Source organism: Argiope bruennichi, chromosome 7 (assembly GCF_947563725.1).
Source record: "Argiope bruennichi chromosome 7, qqArgBrue1.1, whole genome shotgun sequence".
In the NCBI taxonomy this organism is placed as follows: domain Eukaryota; kingdom Metazoa; phylum Arthropoda; class Arachnida; order Araneae; family Araneidae; genus Argiope; species Argiope bruennichi.
In genome coordinates, this window is record NC_079157.1 from 82289146 (window position 1) to 82312559 (window position 23414).

The 23414-nt window shown below is 27.0% G+C and overlaps 1 protein-coding gene across 4 annotated transcripts in view; it reads left to right on the forward strand.

Annotated features, from left to right (window-relative positions):
* The window catches only part of LOC129976229 (phospholipid-transporting ATPase IA-like), a 175404-nt gene that overhangs the window by 5926 nt on the left and 146064 nt on the right, over nt 1–23414 (forward strand). The window contains exons 1-2 of one of the 4 annotated variants that reach the window (XM_056089695.1): nt 2278–2388; nt 12442–12500. The exons of 1 other annotated variant lie outside the window; for it this stretch is intronic. The gene's annotated coding sequence lies outside the window, so the exon portion shown is untranslated. Of the gene's footprint in view, nt 1–2277; nt 2389–3909; nt 4001–12441; nt 12501–23414 lie in introns of those variants that run through there. 2 more of the 4 variants (XM_056089696.1, XM_056089694.1) reach the window with 2 other exon arrangements.

Consider the following 23414-nt stretch of genomic DNA (forward strand, 5'->3'; position numbering starts at 1 on the left):
TCCCGAAGAAACTCGGTGGCATTAGATCTCGATAAAATATCAGTTCGTAAATGGCTTATTGAACTGAATCTATTAAAAAGATAAAGTCAGCGATAAGAAATTGTTGCCAAAAACTAAATAAGGAAAACCTCATACCTGATACTCCATTTTCCTTTCTAAATCAATTAAGAATCATAATTGGAAAAATCCATTCCGAAGTTTTTGCCATCATTTAAAGATCCAATTGTTTGTTGCGCTCGTGTATGTCTCGCTGTTATTAAAACGCCGATGTTAGGCAACATCAACCAAGGTGGTTGCTTAGCTAATCATACCAGTCGACTTTACGCCTATTAGATGATAGCAGTATTGAATGTCATTGCTATTTTTTACAATATTTTTCCGATAACAATTTTTCTATCGTCTAATTGGAGTTTAATTTAAGTTTTTCTGTGCAACTTTGTGTGTGCTTGACTGAAAAGTGGATTTCAGTGGATGAACTTGAAGGATAGCCATGTCAGACTAATGAAGCTCAAATAATTCATTTGGATGGATTAAATAGAACTGTTCTTAAATTATATTGGACAGTAGTTGGAAACATGAAGTATAGATATGATGCTTTTAATTAGCTGGTGTGATATGATAGAAAACATCGATCAGTAGCGCATTTTAAAAATACTCAGATTTTCTTTTTACGATTTTGCAATTTCAAATGACTAGAAACAAATTTAATTAAACGCTTTTATACATCATGGAACTTTTTTTTTATAAAAGTAAGTTAGATAAAGTTTAACTATATCGAGTACTATGTGATAAAGATAATTCTACCTTTTTTAATTTTTTATACACCACATGGCGATTAAAATTACCATTTTGTAATTCCTTGTGTCCATACAGATATACAAAAATCGAATAACAGATGCTTCGAAGAATATAAATTCAAAATATATTAGAGTTACAACTCAAAATTAAGAATGGTAATAAGAATACAAAATAGGTATCTTAAAGAACTATAATCTTAACATGTAACATCAAAAACAAAAACGAATCCTAGCGTACTAACAACAATAATCGGAAAAAGCTAGCAATATATCAGCAACAAAACGGAAGCAAATTTTTGATATTTTAAAATAAAATTTTCGTTTCGTTAATGTGAATTTTCTTTAGGTATGACTACAAAAAGAAGGCAACAAATCCTGGCAAAAAATATATGCTTTTATTTAATAGATTCTTATTATATTTTAAACATATATTAACATATATAAACATTATGAACACAAACGTAACATAATTCACGTACACAGCTGGGCACAACTCTCTATGTTTCTATCTTAATAAATTGAACCAGAACTTGTACATCGAGAACTTGAAAAGAGAAATGTTGTTCCACCTGATATGATTAATATTTCAATACTGTTCAAAATCATTACAAACCAGTTTCAAAGTGATCTGTAAATGAAATATCTTTGCAAATTTTATACAGATAATCTAAAAGTGTAGGAATTCGTTTAATCACCAGTATGTGTCATCTTTACTCTATTGAATTTGATAGAGATCAAGAAATTTTATGGTATTTTCATCAAATATCCAAAATAATTCAGAAAACAACAGTTCAATCTAATACATGATTATGCATCTTAAGCTATTAGACAGATTTTACATATTTTTATTGCATTGTGAAATTTAAATCAGGAAACATATTTTTATGAAGACTGACATCTAACACAAATAAATACCACAACCTCCTGGTGAATGTCGAATACTGAACAGGCTGACTATAACTGTGGATAAACAGTGTATAAACAAAAATAAACCGTATCATTATCACAGTCCATATAGTTGCTTATTAAAATATTAACGTGTAATCTTGTTTTAATAAAACCGACCGAAATGCTTTACTATGGCATGTACTTTATAATTTATTACCATTTCGAAATTTTTACTGCACAATATGGCTATACAATAAATTTCGTTAAAGCATTACATATGCTTTTGTTATAATATTTACTACAGATAAAAATGTTTCGTATAAATCTTTTTCGTCAAGGCTGTACTCATTTTCACTTCTTTAATAGTTATTATAAATATTAGAATAATTCAACTCACTGGTAAAATTGCGAAAGATTCATGAAGAGTTCTTCTGGACGTGATTTTCTTCCAGTGATAGTCAATTTCCTGTGTTCTCAATTGAAATTTAGAAAACCTTTTAAGATTTCTAAATAATATATCTTCTCACTGCTCAGAATTTATTATTTTCAAGGCTACAACGATGTGATTAGAATCCTCTATTGAATAACCTTGTAAAACGGATGTAAATAAGCTATCAGATCGTGGATGACGTTAGTCTTAAAACAGCATCACCGATCTACATCTAAGTGAACGGAATGCTAGTATTCTAAGTTATCCCCTGCGGTAAGTAAAAGTTTAGATTAAATCTTTATTGCACGACATGATTTATCGCGAACTTCAAACTATAGAATTCAAATCCATTTTTTTTTTGTTGTTTTGCTGTTGAATAAGAGAGTTTTAAATGTTGAAAAATATTTAGATTTTCATTAGTATAAATGTGTTGCCAATAAAAATGCAATAAGATTTTTTTTTAAATCGAAATAAATTCTATTTGTGCGAATTTTAACTTAATGTTTTATATAATTTTAAACTCACTATATTTATTAAAAATAAATCTGTTATTATAAGATTACTCAATCTGTATCATAAATTAAAATGATTATAAGTTAAAAATGCAAATATTTTGGAAATAAAATTCAATAAATTCTCATATTATAAATAAACTAATATTGAAACTAATATTGAAATTGTTATTGAAACCTCGTATATCTGGCTTAACAGCATATCAAACCAGAATGAATATAATAAAAGGTTATAAAGATTTAGAACTCAAAGGTATAATTTTGGGGCGTACAATGCATATGAGAATCAAGTCCATTATGAATTATTTTCAACATATTTCATATTAAAAATACTCTGCTTGGAACTCTCTTTAGACTTTAAAAGATAAATGAAGACAAACATTTAAAATTAAGTAAATAAAATAAAATAAAATGTTAATTGAGTTATAAATATCTTTTTCTTTAATATTTCTCATAAATAAGAGAAAAATTTCACAAAATATATGTATGCTTTCAGTCTCTCAATTTATTTCTTCTTTGAAATTTTATTCTTTGCTAGGTAAGGAAAATTCGGCAAGAATGTGTATTATTTTTCATTTATTTATTTTACAAAATCTTACAAGAACCCCCGAATGCACTAGAAACTAATTCGAAACCTAAATAAAATTCTGAGACAGAGGCAAATGGATGTAGGTAAGGCGTACGGCCAGATTCTTACAATTATTAAGCTTCTAATTTAAAATTAATTTGGTTTCAATGGGAATTTTAATTTAATTTATTGATACTGGATGCAGCTACTAATCTTTTGGAAAGTACTACCATAAATAAAAAAAAATAAAGACAGAATACTGAGCTTAGATTGAGACAAAGTGGGCTGATCAAATCAATATTTTTTGTATAATAAATAAAGACGTTGTCAATCAAGATAAAATAAGTTTCATATTTTTTGAATTATTTTAAATCCTTAAATCAAAGGTAATTTAACTAAAGTCTTTCTAATATTTAGAGCAATTTCGTAAGTTAATGAATTATTTACCTATTTTTTAAAAATAAAAAATCTGCAGCTATTTTGAATAAAAATTTAATCCTTTATTATTTCGGATAGAAAATGTTAGATTTATTTCAAAAATATATCTTGAAATATTTTACTCAAACTATTTTGTTGAAAGAAATTTATGATCAATCGCTAACATTTTTGATTCATATTATTTGAGTTGTTCTATCAGGATTTCCAAAACATAAACCCAATCGATGTCTGATGTAACAGGAATTATTCGAAATTTTAAAGTCCCAACAAGTATAGATAGAAATTCAAATGCCCGTCAGGATTTACCTTCATACTTTCATCGAACCATGCCTTCTTCATTTCAAAACTTTCACCATGAGAATTTAAGGTAGGATACCTGTTGAACTAGCTTCATATATTTTATTCTTTCTTTTCAGCTTTGTTTTAGCTGCAAATATAATTTTTGATATAACGTCAAAGATAATAATTTTCTTTAAAAGCTTTTGAATTACGTAAAAATTCATTTATAGTAAACTTGATATTATTTACAAATAAATAAATAAAAATAAATAAATAAAAATAAATAAATAAAAAAAACTAATTACTGTTGGACCAGTTAATTTAATGTATTTCTATGTACAGCCTTCCTAGAATTAAAATGCTGATTGCGATTCTATGCATTGTTATTTTGCCAGAATGCATTATTCTGTTCTATGAATAATTTCACAAAAATACCTAATAAGTTATTATTATTAATTAAAATGATTATTTTCTTAATTTTAATAATAATTAAGTAATTATCAATTCGCATTCAACCTCATTTTGCATTATTTGGAGAAATTAGGCGAACAAAGAATTTTAGAAATGAAATTTGTTTAAACTATCTTCTATGCTTGCAGAGATTTAAATCAAAATAAACATTCTTAAAATATGCCTCAAACAATGTTGAAACATATGCCCTGAAAGGTAAATTGTAAAATAAAGAAAACTGTAAAAGCTGTCCAAATACTTTTGCACAGTATGAATTTCATTTATACAAGTGTATGGAAAATGTAAATTATTCTTACTATATCTCTACTAATAATAAAGATAATAGTCAGTACTTGCGTGTTGGCGGTCTTCAGCTAGATCATTTAATCTATTGCTACTAAATTTGGCATACATATACTTTGGAAAGTAAAAATGTGTTCCTCGGAGCAATTTTTTAAAACAATTAATTCACATGTTATTTAATAAAAAATTAAGCTGAATTTTGAAGGTGTTATGCTATAACTTCCGAAAATATTATAAATAAATTTTACATCATTACAAGATTTAAAAAAATTATCTTTTTAGTGATAAGGATTTAATAATCATGCAAAGATTTTTTTTTATATATATTTGCAATTTTTTAAACATGCATTCTTTTTTTGTCTTATTTCTAACAATAGATTGCATTGCTGCCCTGAAATTCAAACTGATTTTATTTAATAACTAAGCACGGGATTTTTTCCCATTGTTTAAAGTTAAAGCAGAAGGATCCTGAGTAATATCTGTGTGATTTACAAGCGATTAAAAAATGAGCGAACAATAACGCGAAATTTAGGAGATATACCGGCTGCACATTAATATTTTTATTAGCTCTATGTTGTAGAGGTACTGGTTTCCATTAAAAGAGTTTCCTGCACACAGTGATGAGAACATATGTAAGGCAATTAAAATAATATAACTTTAATATCTGGGGAAATCACGGACATAAAATTTTATCTAAACGATTTATTTGAAATTAAATAAAACCAATATCTCAGCGAAGCGCCTATTCGCCAGAGGTGTCTACTTTTAAATGAAATTAATTAATACTAAATTTTGAAATGGAAAATGATAGAAAAATTACTCTAATTCTATATGAAATAAACAAAAAATAATAACAATTTAAACCTTTATATATTTATGATTGAACTTTTTATCGAATTTAGTTTATTAATAAATATTGAAAGTTAATCATAAGAAATAACCCGACCTGCCAAAAGAACTGAATAAGTTAAGAGGGAATGTTAACTCTTCTGAATCATTTACTGCGCATTTAATTTGTAAAACATCCATTCTAGTTGTTTACACCTATTTATTTATTTAAAGCAAATTATTTTGTGTCAAATACCTTTTAACGAAAACTCATAACTTATGAAAACTAATCTTTGACGACACGAGAAGTTAAAATAACATCATGTGTATGAAAGTTGCCCATCGTGGTGTTAGGAAATTTCTGCTTAACCTTTTTAAAACCTGGAAAATGGCCAGGTCATAAGAAGATCCTGCTTATGTTTACGTGCTTTCAATAGGGGAAAAATACACTGCTGCAACAAAAACATTGAACTAACAAGAGTTCCCGAAACATTCCTGCGCATCCAATGCGTTATCTTTTCCTGTATAAAATTGTGGATCTTGGACTAGACTGTTAATGCAACGAGTGCTCACATTTTTATTTTCGCTCATAAAAGTTAAGTATTTCGTAATAAAGCAAAGAATGCAGGCACTTGTGTATTATTTGAATGACATTGAAAAATAATAGTTAAAAAAAACGAATCTTTAACGTGAATCTGATGTTTTTACAGACTATAGCATGAGATTTTTGACAATTAATCACCGACAGTGGTACCAGAAAACCAAATATGCATTTTCCAAGCGTTTTGAAATCAGGATTTAACATAAAATTACAAATGTAGTCACAAATATAAAATTGCATTTAGTTAAGTCGTTGTGTTTACTTGCATGAGAAAGTACAGGCCAGAAGATGGTCAATTCCTTGACGGATTTGGCTCCAAATTTGATAAGGATCTATATTTTAGTTGATAAATCTGGTGATTAATTTTACCAAATTTCATCCATATAACTCTTTTTCATTCATAGTCATCGTATTTGTTTATAATCAGACAGCCGACCAAACAGACTTCCTCCAAATGGATTTTATTTATAATTTGATAAAAATCTATAAATATGATATAAAAAAGCACATACAAAATTCCATCAGTCTATTTCAAAGCGTTTTGGAACTATCGTGTTCACAGGAAAATAGATAGAATAATTCCGGAAATGAATTTTTAGGACTCAGAGAATTCTGAAAAGTCGGTTGAAAGAAGTTTGAAGAAGCCGAAGTCGAATTCGTCAAAATTTTGAATTCGAATTTTTCGACGATTACAATCTTTTTCTGTGTATATTTCGCATGCGGAAAAATAATGAATGGAAAATTAAAAGCTTCTACTCAAATTATAATCAAGTTTCACCTCGAAATATAGACGAATATGCGTCGCGATACACAATAGTAACTTACATATTATTTAATTGCATATTAGCTATTGTTTCTTTAGTAGCAAAATTTGCAATTCAGCTCCAAATTAAACTGAAGCAGTACATTACCTGAAATTATTATAGGGTTTCGTTTGGTTTGGTTATATTAACGTCCCGTTTGAAGCAACACTAGGGCTATTTTGGGACTCGCATCTCGTCATTTTGAACCACGGTCAGATGACGAGGACGACACCTGAGCTGGCACCCCCTTCTCCATACCAGCGGGAGGACGTTTGGTCAGGACGGATTTAACGTGAAACAGACCCCCTTACACGACGGTTCATCGGTGGAATCGGGTCACGAACCTGAAACCCTCCGGTTCCGAAGCCGAGACCTTACCACCAGTATTATAAGGAATTACAGAATAATTCAGCTCTATTGTCTACAAAGTTGCGATGTTTTTGAATAGAAAAACTTTCTTTTTAATTGATGATCAAATTTAGTACCCAATACTTATTTTGAAAAACCAGGTCTCGAAGTTTGACGACGTTTAGTTCTCAAGATACGGGAAATATAAAAAAAGTTCGATTCCTTACATCATATGAGAATAAAAAGGTAGCAACTGCTCTGGAAAGAGGTATCTCGTTATTTATTGACTATTAAGGTTCTTTTTTATAGTCTTTACTAGAAGTAAAATTCTTTGGGCTACGCACTCATGCATCCCATTATTAACTAGAGTTTCAGGGTAGTAAAGAACTCAATAGCGGCGAAGCCTAGGATTCTGCGGTTCGTGTTATTATAATTATCATTTGTATTCTATTGCAATTGAACTATTAATTATATGAATATATTTCATCACACATTTGATTTTATAACATTTTACAGTAAATTAAATTATTTTAATAGAAAAAAAAACTGCGTCATCATTAGCATCTCCTTTTACAATTGAAAGATGGTGCACGATATGACTTTAATTAATTTTAGTCGTCACTGGCAGATTTCCCTAGGCAATGCATACTACGAGGATTCCTCACTTGATAAATTAATCAATTTAGTTTTACATGTAAAAACATTTTTAGTTTAATTAGCCTGTTGATGGTTATTTTATGTTATTATTATTAATTTTAGTAGCTTTTTGAAGATACAATTGTTTTTATTTGTTTGTTATTACTCATGACTGCATGGCATCTACATTTCGTACGCTATATTATTTAAGCAGAAGTTCGGTGTTTATAATTGCTGTAATAATTAAAAGAATGTAATGATGCTTATAGGAATTTGACCAATAATATTCAGTAAAATTTTGATATGTTTTTAATTAACAATATTCATAATTACAAATTTATTTATTATATATGTATTTTTTGCTTATATACTAAAGCAATTATATACTCAGAATATTATTTATAATTCTTGATATATGTTTTATTTGCGTTATATTATATGCTTTATTTATATATCCATTTTATTTTGTATTATTTAAGGTATGTATTTTTTACAAATTTATTTATTTGGCAATTACGCTAATAATATTTTTAATCAACCAGCTCCACAGCCTAGCGGCTGTAGGCAGCTGTCTAGTTGGATACCCGGGAAGGCATAATTTATTTACAAGAGGCGCGGACAAGGCACGTCCGCTCATAACGCGTCACAAGAGCGAAAAAGGCAAGAAGAGAGCGAAATAAATTATCCCTGCTCTTGTATACCAAATTTTGCTAGCGAAAATATTTTTCACAGTGCTTATGAACTTTTAAGATTTTGATAGGGATTTCTCTCGCATGTCTGTTCTGATAAGGGAAACACAGGGATCTTTTAAAAGAATGTGCTTGCTGGACATTTTTCTATCCCTTCACGCGAGCGTGTGAAAGTGCAAATGTAAGCCTCTTTACAAAATTTCTCTTGAATTAATTAAGAAGAAAAAGTGGAATGGGATCACGAAATAAGAGGATATTTTATGACATAAAGTGTGTTTTGTTAATTTTTTACATAACATATGAAAATATTATTTACTATTTTCAAAAAAAAATTATTGGAGTTTTACATAGCTACATTTGACAATTTTTTATAATGATGGATCAAATTCGTTCACTTAAATCATGGATAATTTATAAAAAAATATTCAACATTGAAGAAAAAAATAAAGATTTAGAATTTTTCCAGCAGTTTTCAAAAGTAACTTGTATTTCAGAATATTCATTTTAGAAATAATTCATTCAGAATAACAACTTAAATAAGCTCAATTAGTGTCTACCAAATGAAGTAAAAAAACACAGATTCTTCATTTTTTTTTTATTTTAGTACTTTAAACCGAGTTCAGGCAAGAATACTTTTAATCCTTCTCAGGAAAAGAAAATTTAAAAATGTTTAGTCTTTGTTTCGATTTTCTTTTTTTAAAAATAAATTTAATTTTATCATTTTTTAAATCTGAAAATCATTTACTCATTATTTAGAAACTATAAAGGCTGCTTGAATTTCAGACTGGCGTATTTATTCAGTTGTATATTTCATGGTGCTAGATAGTAATGGAATTTTTTACTTACTTTTACCAGAACTCGATTTTAATTTCATTAATATAGTATCTGTTGAAATTTTCGAATAATAAAAATTAATCTACACGAGAAGGGCGAAAGTTTCAAATCAGTTTTTAAAATATTAATATAAACAAACCCGAAATGCCTAAATGTTTGTTCCATTGCGTTCAAGCAATATTTACTAAGCAAATAATCAGATTGCTTCTACGATTTATTTAGTAACTGAAGGTAAAATAATCGAAATACGGGATAGGAGATATTTAAATAAGATTTATTTCACCTTTTTAATATTAAAAATCTTTCTTTATTTTGGAATTTAAAATCCCCTGTTACTTAAAAATTGATTCAAAATAATTGTAGACCGAAACTCATTGTTTAAATTTTTAACAGCCGATGGATATTGAAACTCATCTTCAAAAATGACTATTAATGTTTTGCATATTCCATGTTCTAAATTCATATTTAAGTTAACATTCAAAATGCTTAGCTAATTTTTTCAACAATTCTTTTAAAATTACTATTAATCGACGAAAATGAGTTTTCTGAAGTACTTAAAAATCGCTTTGTTTCTGTCCGTAATTTTTGTGAGGAACTGCGCGATTATAATACTTTTTAAAACAACAATCTTTCTCAATTTAATTAAAAATAGTAAATTTGCAGACTATTGAATTATTTTGTGTATTAAAATAGTCTAAATTAATTATTTCTTGCATTGGAAATAAGTTATTTTAAAGCGCGTATAGAAATTCTATCGTTCTATAGAGTGCTGAAATTTAATAAATTTTCATTTTCTGGCATATAACGTATCTTTAAAATTTTGTCCTCAAATACTAAGGAATAAAAAAGAAGAAGAATTAAAAAGATTTAAGAAGAAAAAGAAGAAAAAAATTAAGAATCTGAATGAATTTTTTGTTACAATCAATTAATTAATTCTTAATTAGTTAAAAAAATATAAATATTTTTATCTCATGCAACATTTGATATATTACTTACTAATGTAATAAAATATTTAATGTACATACAAATATCAAAATCAAGAATTTATATTTTAATTCAGTATTTTTCTTTTTTTTACAAACTATGTGGAAATAACAAAAAAAAAAAAAAAAGGTATTTGACAATAATGTTTCGCATGAATTCTTTTTTTTAAGATATAAATTTAATGGCGTTCAAAGAAAATTTCCATCTTAAAAGATTTTCAAATTTTATTTTGAAATTCAAATTTTAAAAAATGTGTATTTGAGCACTGAAAAATAAGTCGATTTTAATCTATTGCAGTTTTAACAGCAAACAGCTATAGTTTTCAAATCATTTTATTTAAAATTATCAACGTTAAATAACTTCTCTTGATTTATTTACATTTTTAACTATATAATTTTGCTATTTACTAAGTATGCATTGTAGAAATTGTAACAGATCAGCCATTCAGATGTGAAATGTTATTGCATAAACAGACTTTTAAAATAAATCTGTTGAGGCGTCGTCATTGATGCGAAACATATTTTAAACTCTTTTAGCTTAAACTTTCTTCTCTAAAAATCTTCTTTAGGCATAATATATTCTTATATCGTTGAAATGAAATAAAAGAGTCAAATTAAGAGTTTGAAATTTGAAATACATCTGAAATATATTTGAAACACACATGAAATATATTTGAAATACATGCAAATTTCCGTTTTACGCTTTTATATTGAATCAAAAAGTGAGGCATCTTTTAGTATTGTTTGTGCTTTATATCCGATACAGATATTAACAATTATTCAATTTTTTATGTACCTAATTTTGTGGCCCAACAAACACACATACATTCTTAGTAATAAAAAAATTTAAAATGCACCTAATTACATAATTTTTATACTTCCTGTGGGGGGACTTAGTGAAACTACTGTTTGCATATTGTCACAGTATACTTCGATCTCCAGATTCATATACAAGATAATTAAACTTATCCTTTCCCATGAATTCCGTAACTGTAACTAAAATGCAGATAGATTCAAAAATTTGTAGATTGATAATTCAAAGCATGAGCTGAAAGATTCCAAAAATAAAATGATAATAAATAAATACATAATAAAAAAGTTCTTAAAAAAACATTTCCGCTAATAAGCTTGGAAAAACATCTAAAAAATAATCGCAGGGTAGTTGAAAATTTTCAAACATTGTGGCATTTAAAACTGTTGTTTTCATATTTTAAACATTAAGACATTATAAAGAATGATGATTTCTGCACTGCTAATCCCTAGAGTTTTCTCAGTGCAATTTTTGAACTATCTATTTGCAAGTTTTCCAATCAACCCATATTTTTATTACATAGGGATCTAAATAGGCCTAGTTCAATTACGATCACAATGTTTATTGGTAAGGGTCTGCCAGCTTGCCTCTTTGCAATTAAATATTTCTTTGTTTTAATTTTAAAATGTTATTGTGTTTCCTCACTAAAACTAACGTAAAATAATTTTATTTCTACCATGATAAATTCAAACGACAAATCCCGTCTTACTACAGTGTCCTTAAGAAGATATTAATGAGCCTAGATCTTAGCTCCGAATTTTAGCACAGTACATAATATTTTTCGAGGTTAAAAATAAACAGTCTGGTGTCTAGACTTATTTATCATTTGAAATATTTCAATTATGTGGATAAATATTCCCCATGCCGCATCTGTGTGCAGTTAGTTTTTATTCATATTATGTTGGAATTTTAATTATTTGAGTCACTTTTTTAATATCTAAGTCTTCTGAATTCACCTCGTAACTTTTATGAATTTATTCTCATGCATGTAATTATCTCTATGCGAAATATTGCAGTAAGAAGGCATGAATATCTCCAAATACACAGCATGTTTCCTTTTCGAATTTAGATAATGCTGAGAAGTGTGATTTTGGAAAAAAAAATGCCATTATTTCAGCTACATGTCATTTTAAAATTAATGTCATATTAAATGCTTTATTTAAAGCCATTTTAAGTTGTATAAAAAACTGCTTGAAGATTTTATAATAATAATTAACAGAAAAGTGTTTCTTATCCTTTATAGGGAGTGAAATTTTACAAAGAGAATGGAATCAACAAAAGAGAAACGATCATTGAATTGAGGTAGGGCACAACATTTTTCATTTCTTTTATAAACAAATGTAATATAAATTTAACCAATGTATGTATTCGTGCAAAATAATATAAATAGCAATTCAATTTTTAATATTTTTTTTACAAAATTTTTTAAAACCTCTTAAAATTTCTTGTTAAATACATTTTTTCCAACTTCAAATAAGTCTTGGATTTGGACGAAAGTATTTTTTAAAGATTATTTTTTCAGTTCTAACTTATTTTGTACTAACATACAAAGCAAATTGATATTTGTTAGAAATGTAATTTTAATGATATTTTAAAACATATCTAATTTGCAGGATTTTTTTTTTGCAAAAAATGTAAAAATACACCTTGATATTTTAGAATAACTAAAAGGTGATTTTTATTTAAAGCGTATAAATTTGAATTCTTTTTTTATTTTTTTATTTTTAAGAAACTTTAATCGTCTTTCCAAAATCATTCTTTTTCATTGTATTAATGGCAAATGGCGAAATAAAGAATTTTAATAATTAAATTTTGATATATTTGAGCTACTTTTTACTCAATTTCGAAGAAATATTTTTAAATTTTTAAAAAATATTGTTAGATTATTTAATTTTTAAGAAAAAGTTTTTTGCATTTATCAAAAAGATTTAGAAATAATTATTTTTAGTTGTTTAATTATTTTTTGAAATGGACAAGCAACTAAATAAAAAATAAATTTAATAAATTTTAATTTTTTTCCTTTAAGTTAACATATTTTTTATATGAGTTATGTGATATTGTAATATGTTATTTTTAAAATTTGAGTTGTACACTTTCTTTTCATTATTTTTTTTATTTTACTTATGATTATTTTCTTAATAATTTGTTACTGAATGAATGTTTGCTTGCATTACTTTCCATTCCAAACTTTTGGTATGTAAAGTATTTGTATAACTTACTTAGGATTTGATTTTGAATAAATGATTTTGTTTGATTCTTATTAAATTTAATTCAACACTTTTGTTATAAAAAGAGATGAACCAAAAGAAAATTCAGCCCCCTGTATTTAAATTTCTTAAGCACGAGTCTGTTAACGGTTTGTTTTTCAGTCTGGTATTTCGCCTGTTTAACACATTCTATTCCATTAGTTAAACCTGATCAGAATTTAAAACCTAAATGCTCCACTTAGTTGGAATTAGAGCGATAATAACATGTTATACTTTAGGTCACCTTGGAAGATTAATAGTTATTCTGTAAACAGGAAAAAATCAAATATATTCACGGTTAAAAGCACTTGTTCAATGATTGTAAACTTAAAGCTTTTTTTTTCTTAATGCTTTTATTATTTAATGTGAAATATTTTATTGCATAACGACAAAAAGAAATGCAAGTTAAAAATACGTTGAAAATGTTAAAAAAGATATGTTAAAACTGAATAAATTAAAACAAATTTATATTTCAGTGGTTATTGTAGAGGAATAAATGCATTTCTAATAAAAAAATTAAAGAAAAAAATTAATGGAAAAAGAAAAAAAATTAGTTTTGTAAGAAAATCTTATGAACTTCATCTACTTTACGAGCAGAAAAAAAATGAAATTATTTAAATATTTATATATTAAATATTAATCCAAACTCCGATTTAATTATTCAATCATTCGTTTTTATAAAAATGCAAAAATTATCCAATTTAGACAGTACAATAAAATTCCATTCATTTGTAATATTCAAAAATTTGAAATGAATATAGAATTTCTATTAAACAGTTATTTTTATTAATGAGTATATTCACAGCATGTTACTAAGCTCTGCAGAATATCATTTGCTGGAAAAAAGGAACTTATTAAATACATATAATTGGTCTAATGTGTGCTTCTATACTTAAATTAAATGCTTGTTAATTTGGATAAGCTAATAGTATAATTTCATTATATTAAATGACGAGACAAAACATTATTGATGTAATTTATTTCATTCTCATTTGCATCCTGCTATTATTTATAAAACTTATTTAACTTTTTTATCATTTGACTAAATTTGGATATTTAAATTATTTTTTAAATTCTTAAAAGAACATCATAATGTTGAAAGATAACAATTCTGAAAACCCAATTAGAAATTTTTTTAAAAATAAAATAAAAATCCCTAAGAGAAGTCATAGAAATTAAGTTATAAAATAGGGTCTTCAGATTTTATCCATAAATACTATTAAATATTAGGCTGCCCCTAATAAAAGTTTAGTGACTTATTAATTAATTTTAATTAATTGAAACTCGTGTTTCTGTGCATAGAACAAATCTTAATCATTTGTATTACTATTTCTGAAGGTTGAAGATATTATAAATTTTAAAATTATATTTATTTACCTCCCAGTCGTCACATACAATACCTCATAGTTTAAAAAAAATATTAATAATATGCTGAAAGGATTTATTTCCAAGCGTTTACAAATATTGCTGCAGTCTTTTAATTCTTTTAAAGATGCAAGAAACAATAATTATTTTGTTCATTTGATACTTTTCATTCTATCTTAAAAATATTACGGATGAAATAAGATTTTCTTGCATTCTGACATTTTATATAGAATATTTTTGCATCAAATTATTATAAATGCTTTAAAAAATTTGAATATAAAATCTATTTACTTGCGCGCTTGTATGTATCCCGTTGATTATGTAAGTATAACGATTATATATATGAATTGCATATTTTCAATTCTTTCTTGTTTACATTGTGGTATTATTCGAAGTTCATTTTATATATATAACTGTCATTGTATTAAATTTACTTCAAATTTTTTTCATGAATACTAAACTCAATAAGGATCTTAGTGAAGGTTTCATAAAAATTTATTAATTACTTTATTGTTCATTAAAAAACATGCAAAAATTTATTAAATTAAAATTATTTAGCTTTATTGAAATAAAATTAATGAAATATATATATTTTTTCATTTCAATTAGAGTACATCAGCTAAGCAGGTCTTCATTTGTATCCTGGCTGTCGCTTAACTTCAATACATGGCTAGCTTGAATGTGTTACAGTTTCTTATACTACTAAGACTTTTTTTCGTTTCAAATATCACATTTACCATTTAGTTTATGAAAGAAGTTTATTATATGATAGACATGAAGGTAAACTTCTTATGGTCAAGTACAGCCTTTGTTTTGTTTTGTTTAAGATGAGAATTTAGAAAAGGATACGGCGAAATGCAAATTATTGATACATTTTGGTAAAAATAAAATTAATCAAAGATATCTATTTCTATTTCCTATTTCCAAACATCGTATCATGATGATATTTTAGACTTAATTCGTTTATGCTTTTTTGATTGTGTTTGATTATACAACCGTTTCATTGTATAATGATTTTTATATCATAAATTCTTTGAAGAAGGAATACCAGCCATTCCGATTCTCTGCTCCTTTCTCGGTCTGTTTGTCATCTTGCTTGCCAGTTTGTCTTTCCTTGTTACAATTAATTTTTATAGTATTAAATTTATTCTTCTTTTTTTTATTATTTTTGTATTATACATTATGCAATTTTCATAATAACATAATTAATTATCATGTTAAAAATGTTTAAATAAAGTGAAAAAAGATTAAAATATTGCACATTATGAAATATTAAGAATGATTAAAAATTCAATGCTCCCTTTATTCATTCCTATCTTTACGCTTATCTTCTACTGTATAAATAATTTAAGGCGAAAAAAAGAATGAAGAACAAGCAGGATGTAGAAAATAATCTTTTTATGTGCATTTTGCATTTAATTCAAAAATTGCAAAACGTTAAATATCATCATGTTTTTTTCTATATTGAATACGTGGAAAACGATCCAAAATATAATTAATTTAAACAAAAAAAATCAATTTAGTCGCCATCGAAATTTGAAGTTTCATATAAATTTCTCAGCAACCTCTAAGAAGGGATATTTCATAGGTGGTATTCTTTTTTATATAATAGCGAAATAATAATAGAATAAATATAGTAATGATAATAATTTTTTAATTCGCAAATTGCTCGTAAATGTTATGGAAAAGCAATTATCTTCAATATTTTATTTTATAAAGCCTTTTTTTTTTTACAATTTCCATTCCAAATTGTCGACTTACTTATGTATAATAGAGTGATGTAATTTAAATATTAAGTATAAATAAATTTTTTAATAACATTTAGAAAATTGCCAACTATATTTCAACCAAACAGTCTGCAGAAATTCTGCAATAAATTAAATTTTAAATTATAATTTTAATAGCATAAAATTTTTCAAATTTTATATTTATCGATATTTTTAAATAGCATAAAAATAAACCAATTTCGTTATAAATATATTAGCATTTTTTATTCGAATGAAATCCGTGGAATAATAGACATAAAGCAGTTTTATACCGAAAATCGTTCTTAAAGAGTTAAAATAATTTTATAACAGAAAAAAAAAATTGAATGCTTTTTTTCAGTAAAAACATTTTGTGTATTATGACTCATTTTTAAAAAATTAATCTAATGTTTATAATAGCTGCTGAACACTTAAATAATTTTAAAATAATAGCAAAAAAAGCATATTTTGTTAGTGTTTATAAAATGCTTATGGATGGATACAATTTTTGAAATTTAATTACTAAAAAAATAGCTTTATTTTTCTTCATCTTGAGAAATATAGAAATTATAAATCAATAATTTCATTTAATTTTGAAGGCTATGCTGTAATAGAACTGAAAACAAACATACGTTAAAAATAATTTGAGATGTCATACAGTAAAAAGCAGAAAATTTTCCATAGTTAGACGGATTTAAATTTTCGAATTCGAATTGAGGTCTACACCATTTTTGCAAAAATTTAATTGTTTTTGAGAATTCCTTTCATTAACATAAGTTTGAGCTAATTTTTGTCTATTTAAAATTTATAGTTAATGAGAAAAACTTTTGACACCTTAAATGGATAAATTATTACTAAAATATGTCAATTTTATTCAAAACATTTTATGTTGTTCAGAGACTCACATTTTACAACACGCTTCAGGTGAGAAGCTAAAAAAGTGCAAAAACTCATCTATCCTCTAGAGGTTATAATTATTTTAAAGATCATTAATTGAAATTTCGACCTTGAGAAAATGCCGAGGACAAGAAAATTTCTGCATAAAAACTGCACAAAAAATATTAATTATGAGCTAAACAAAAAAGGATTCCAGTGCTTTATGCTTCTCTCTTTATAATATTTTTTTTTTGTTTTAAATGAAATCAGATTCCCGAAATAATGAACAATGAAACTTTCTTATAACCGAAAATTCTAATTAAAAATAAAGAATCCTAATGACAACTATTTCAAATATTAAATTCAATGCACTTCTCAATACAGAGCGTGGGATTATCTCTTTTGGAGGATTTTACGCCACAAAGATGTGATATGCTGTGAGTAAGATGAGTGCATTTCCGGAGATCTTCCTTTTCTTGTTATCTTCGTTCTGATAGATGCATTTTCTTTCTATTTTTTTTTGTGCTGATGATTTTGAATTGTGTTATATAAATTCACAACTTGTATATTATAGTTCATTTGGCAAATTCAATTTTCCTCTTTATTCTGCGATTATACGCCACCTAATTCCGCTGATAATCATTGGTTACATTATTTCTAAACAAAAGTGGAAATTTCCTCTCTCATTTCTCATTTCAACTTCAATTTGGTGATACCAAACTTCTTGGTGCATGAGCATAAGATCGAAGGGATTTCCTGTCTGAAAATAAGCATATGTTTTTGTAACAGAAACAGAACAAAAGGTTGAAGTTAAAGGAATCGATTACAGTTATGCGATATGTGGTGAATGCGCTGCACAAGTTTTATTCTGGAAGTTACTGCGAATTTTGTAGTTGAAAAAATAACAAGATATCACCTCATAGTAATGGTTAGATGTTAGGACGATCACATTTAAGTTGTTTATGATGTGATTGAGGCATCACTTGAAATGACTTCATTAAATGTTAGATCACATGACTTAACTACATTAATTTGTTGCCATATTCGTCAATGAATCAATTTAAGTTTAGATTCCAGTACGAATTATTATTATTGAATTAGAAATTACATATTAACTGGCATGAGCATGTGATTTTTATCAGATATTTAAAATATCATAATTGCCTTAATTTGCAGTAACTGACAGTATAATTATATTATGTCCTCACCTTCATCAAAACAAAAATGAGAAAAGGTTTTACATAATTAGAGAAATTTTTATATTAATCATTTGTATTTCTCCTGGTTCTAACATATTTGCTAAACAACGAGTTTTATAAAATATAAAAAAAAGCAAAGCAAAAAAAAAAAAAAAAAAAAAAACGCCACTGACTACTTTTTTTAAAAATGGTGATTATAAATTGTGATTACGCAATTATGGTAAATAATTACAATGCATCAACAGTTTTTCCGATATTTTTCCAAGAGTCGATTGTTTTCTGATATTCTGAAAAATCGTTGTGAATTTTTTCAGTTTGTAAGAAATTATTAAATTGTCAGTGTTTTTCTAAAATAAAGTAATAGTTTTTGCATTGAATTTGAAGTTAGAGAAAAAAGCAAATCGGACAAAATAAATTATTAAAATTGATATCAAATTAGAGGACTTTTGAAAAGCAAAAACAAATCCATTAAAAATTTTTATGAATTATTTACGATTAAATGAGTAAAAGACCAATTTGGAACCTTGAAATTAAATACAAATCCGATACATTTTTTTAGTCCAATAAAAAAAAAACCCCTCTAAAATTTAAGGTGGGCCGTGATGCCTGTTTTGAAGACCCGACTATGGGATTGGAAGGTTCCAGGTTCGAGACCCGATTGCACCAAAAAAAAAAAAAAAACGTCGTGTAAGGGGGTCTGGGACACGTTAAATCCGTCGGCGCCAAACGCCTTACCGTTTGTGTGGTGCGAAGTTTAGAGCGAGGAGTGCCAGCTCAGGTGCCGTCCTCGCCATCTGACCGTGTTTCGAAATTACGAGATCCGTCCCAAAATAGCCCTAGGGTTTCTCTAAAATGGGACGTTAATATAACTAAACTGAACTAAAAACTCGAAAGTTTACGTTATGCCGAGTAGTCAGGAATTTCTTTTCTTTTTAAAAGAATAAACTTCATTTCCTTTCTTCAACCAAATAATAGCGACAAAATTATTCATATAGTAATAATTGGGGATTAAAACTTTTTTACTTTATTTTTATAGTGCTAACTGGGATTGAGCACGGACACAATTCATTGCCTATATGCGATAATATTTTGAATCGGGTGATGCGAAAGCAATTGTATAAATTCCAGGACGTTTTTATCAAAAGAAATTATTTTTATATTGTTTACTTTGATTTTTTTCATTTTTTTATCATTATAGTTGTGTCATTTTAGAAATTATATTAAATTGATTGAAATATGCATCGCCATGATTACGCTTTTGTAAAAAAGTTAGTTATATTTAATTTATTTTCAGCTATAAGATATTTATTTATAAATTAAATTTGAATCAATATAGGACAGATAGTCAAAATTTGAGCTGTTTCGGCGAAATCGGAACGAGTATCCTTTAATATTATTTTTAACATAAAATTTGTTATCACGACGAATCAGTTGTGTCACCAAAAACACGACCGAAATATGCCACTGATTCAGTGACATTAGGTTTTTAATGTTATTAGGCAAGATAATATAACTTGTATCCTGATAACAATAATAAAGACAAACAAGTATATAAACTAAATACTATTTTTTAAATAAATAATTCGGTAACAATGTATTGACAATGGTCTTGATTCTTACATAATTGATTATAAAAATAAATAAGTTATAGACATGAAATACAAAAATAATTTTTCAAAATTTAAATCACACAGGAAATTGAATATTACCGCTTAGCGTTTCTTTGTATGAAATTCTATTAATGTTCAAGACTCGGGCCAACTAATATCAAGGAAAATAATAATTATAAATCGACTCAACCGAAGATGGAATTTGGGAAAGATTTTGGCAAATAGTAAAAAAAGTTTAACCCTTGACATTGAATTCTTCCATATTACATTTGAAATGACAAAGGATAAAATCCTTTATTATATTTTTTGCCGATTAATTTGCACGCATAAGTGGTAACTGGTTAAAATTTTTAGAAAAGAAAAACCCATTAAATAATATAAAAGATAGTTTCGAATAAAAAAAATGAAAAAGGACGTTGTTTTAAATATTGTAAAATAATCTGCTGAAAGGGGGACATGAAGTTCAGTTATATTAACGTCCAATTGTAAAGCAACACTAGAGCTATTTTTGGGCCGGAACTCGTCATTTTGAACCGCCGTCAGATGACGAGGACGACACTTGAGCTGGCACCCCCCTCCCCACAACACACCACCCCAGCTGGTCTCGAACCTGAAACCCTACGGCTCACAAGCCGGGACCTTACCACTAGGCCACCTAGGCCTTGCTGAAGGAGGGAAAAAATGAGAGAATTAATGGCAATATGTTCTATTTTTGGTCGAAAGAAAATAGAGTTGGGAAGAAAAGGGTTTACAAATTTTTTTACCTTTTATTTTCTGTTATATTCAGCTGAAATGAAAGTCTTCAACTTTCTTGCATATTTTCCAATAAAGGCTTATCCATCCTACATGAAATTGTGAATTTTCGATAAGACAGCTAATAGTAGCTAAGAAATATAGGTCTTTGGCATTTTATTGAATCTATTGTGCGAATATGAATTTTGAATGCCTTTTTTTTTTCGACCAAATTGCATTGATTTAAGTTACTGCGTATATATGCATGCGAAAATACATACCGATAAATAGTTTTGATTGAGTTAGTCCGAAATTAGATAAAAATCTTCATTTTAGATCCTAAACCTGTGTACTAAATTTTATCGAACTTTACGTTTTGTAGTTATAGAGTTCACGTATGCTCCCAGAGTCGGACAGAAACTTTCTTTGAATGCATTTCCTTTAAAATTTGAAGGAAATCTACCAACTTGGTCTAAGTGCATATACAAAATTTCATCCGTCTAGCTCAAAATGTTTGCAAGCTATGTTGATCATAGCCAGACAAACATAATGCTAAAAATGTTTCTTTTTGAATTCAGGAAAATGAAATGTGGAGATCCTTTACAATCTTAAGTTTGGAATTGTTGACGGAATTTTTATTTGTTTCATAAATTCATAAAAGAAAGAAAGAATTTTTGATTACTAAGGCAAAATTTTATGATTTTTAAAATTGACTTTTAATTTAAATTTCTCTGGTATAAGCGTATTTAATATATTGTAAATTGTTCATATAACACAAGGAAAAGTCTTCATAATAATTTTAAAAACTTATTTACTGTTCTTTAAAAATTAAAATTTAGAGGAAAAATATTAATGATATGTACTGATGATGATGTCTTGTCCGCGTTAGCACGGAAAGGGGGTGCAGTAGCTTCTGAGGGTAAAGACCCCTGAGCACCCGAGGGCAGAAGCTAGTGTCTAGCTCAAATGAAGATGAAACTCACACATTCGCTTGCACAACCCCTTTATACAGGGGGGCACATTCACACACCTTACAGATAGAACACAGATGAAAAACAACCATGCCCGAACGGGGATTCGAACCCGAGACGCCCAGACCACGGGGAAGATGCGCTTCCCCTATGCAAGGACGCCGGCAATGATATGTACTGATCTCTACAATTAAAATTATTCATATTTTTATTTCAGTAAAATCTAATTGATTAAAATTTATAAACCTGTTGCATTTCTGCCAAATATTTCAGAAAAATTTTAATGTTTAATTTTTTTTAGAATTATTTTTGTATTTCGAATAGTGTTTTTTGTAATTGTGTAAATACGGTTAAGGCTTGCTTTTAAAAAGATCCTATACAATATTTGGTAGAGTTTATAGGAATAAGCCTGAACTGCATAAAATAGTATTTTATTTTAATCAATTTAGGCAGACAGAAATGACAGTGCTTTGTTTTTGCCATGTGATATTTTAATTCAAATAATTTCAAGATTACTTTTTTTATAAAAAATATTAAAAATTGTTATAAATAATACAAATATTAATTAATATCATTAATAATAATACTATAATTTATAATATGACATAATAATAATACTATAATAACAATAAAAATATTAATAAAACTAATACTGATACAAATTAATATTACAAAAAATATTAATTTAGATTGTATTTATTAGAATGTATGATTTTTTTGAAACTGTAATTTAAAAGGAATATTTAACAAGAAAAACAGATAAAAGATTAAAGTTATTAAACACTAACAATAACAAAAGAAATGAGAGGTAGAGCGTGAAAGAGAGGAACTTCCGACAAAATCCTATTATTTCAAAAAGACAAAAATAATGATTTTTATTTTAGCTCAGGAAGTTAAAGCTAACAGAAAAGAAACCACCTTGAATTAAACGCACACTACGCAGTAAAATGTAAAAAAAAAAGGGATGGTTAAAATACAAAACAAATCTATTATTAAACATTTCAATTAATGTATCATAACCTTGGTTTCCGTTTATGAATCGAGGATATGATGCGGCAGGTGTATTCTTAGCCCAGACTTTGTTTACTATTCTCCTGCCCTCTGGTGGTGAAAACGAAAATTGCTTTAAAGCTCTGTAATGGCTTCATTAACTGCAGCTGGTTTGGACTAGATGGGATCGGCTCAGATAATAAAGTCAGCAAATAATTTGAAACTTGTTATTATCAGTAGCGCGCGTTTTCTATTTAATGCAATTCAAGTCATAGAGTAAATAAAATTTCATGTAAATACTTTTTTTTCAAAAATAAATGTACAGATACCGAAAGAACGGTGGTTAAATCAGGCGATGACAAATGTCATTTTGTTTTAAATTCTAGATTAAGAGCTTAAAGTTAAAAGCAATTAATTATATAAAACAGTGATATAAGCCTCTTTATATATTATATACAAACTTCTTGAAATATTAAAAAACG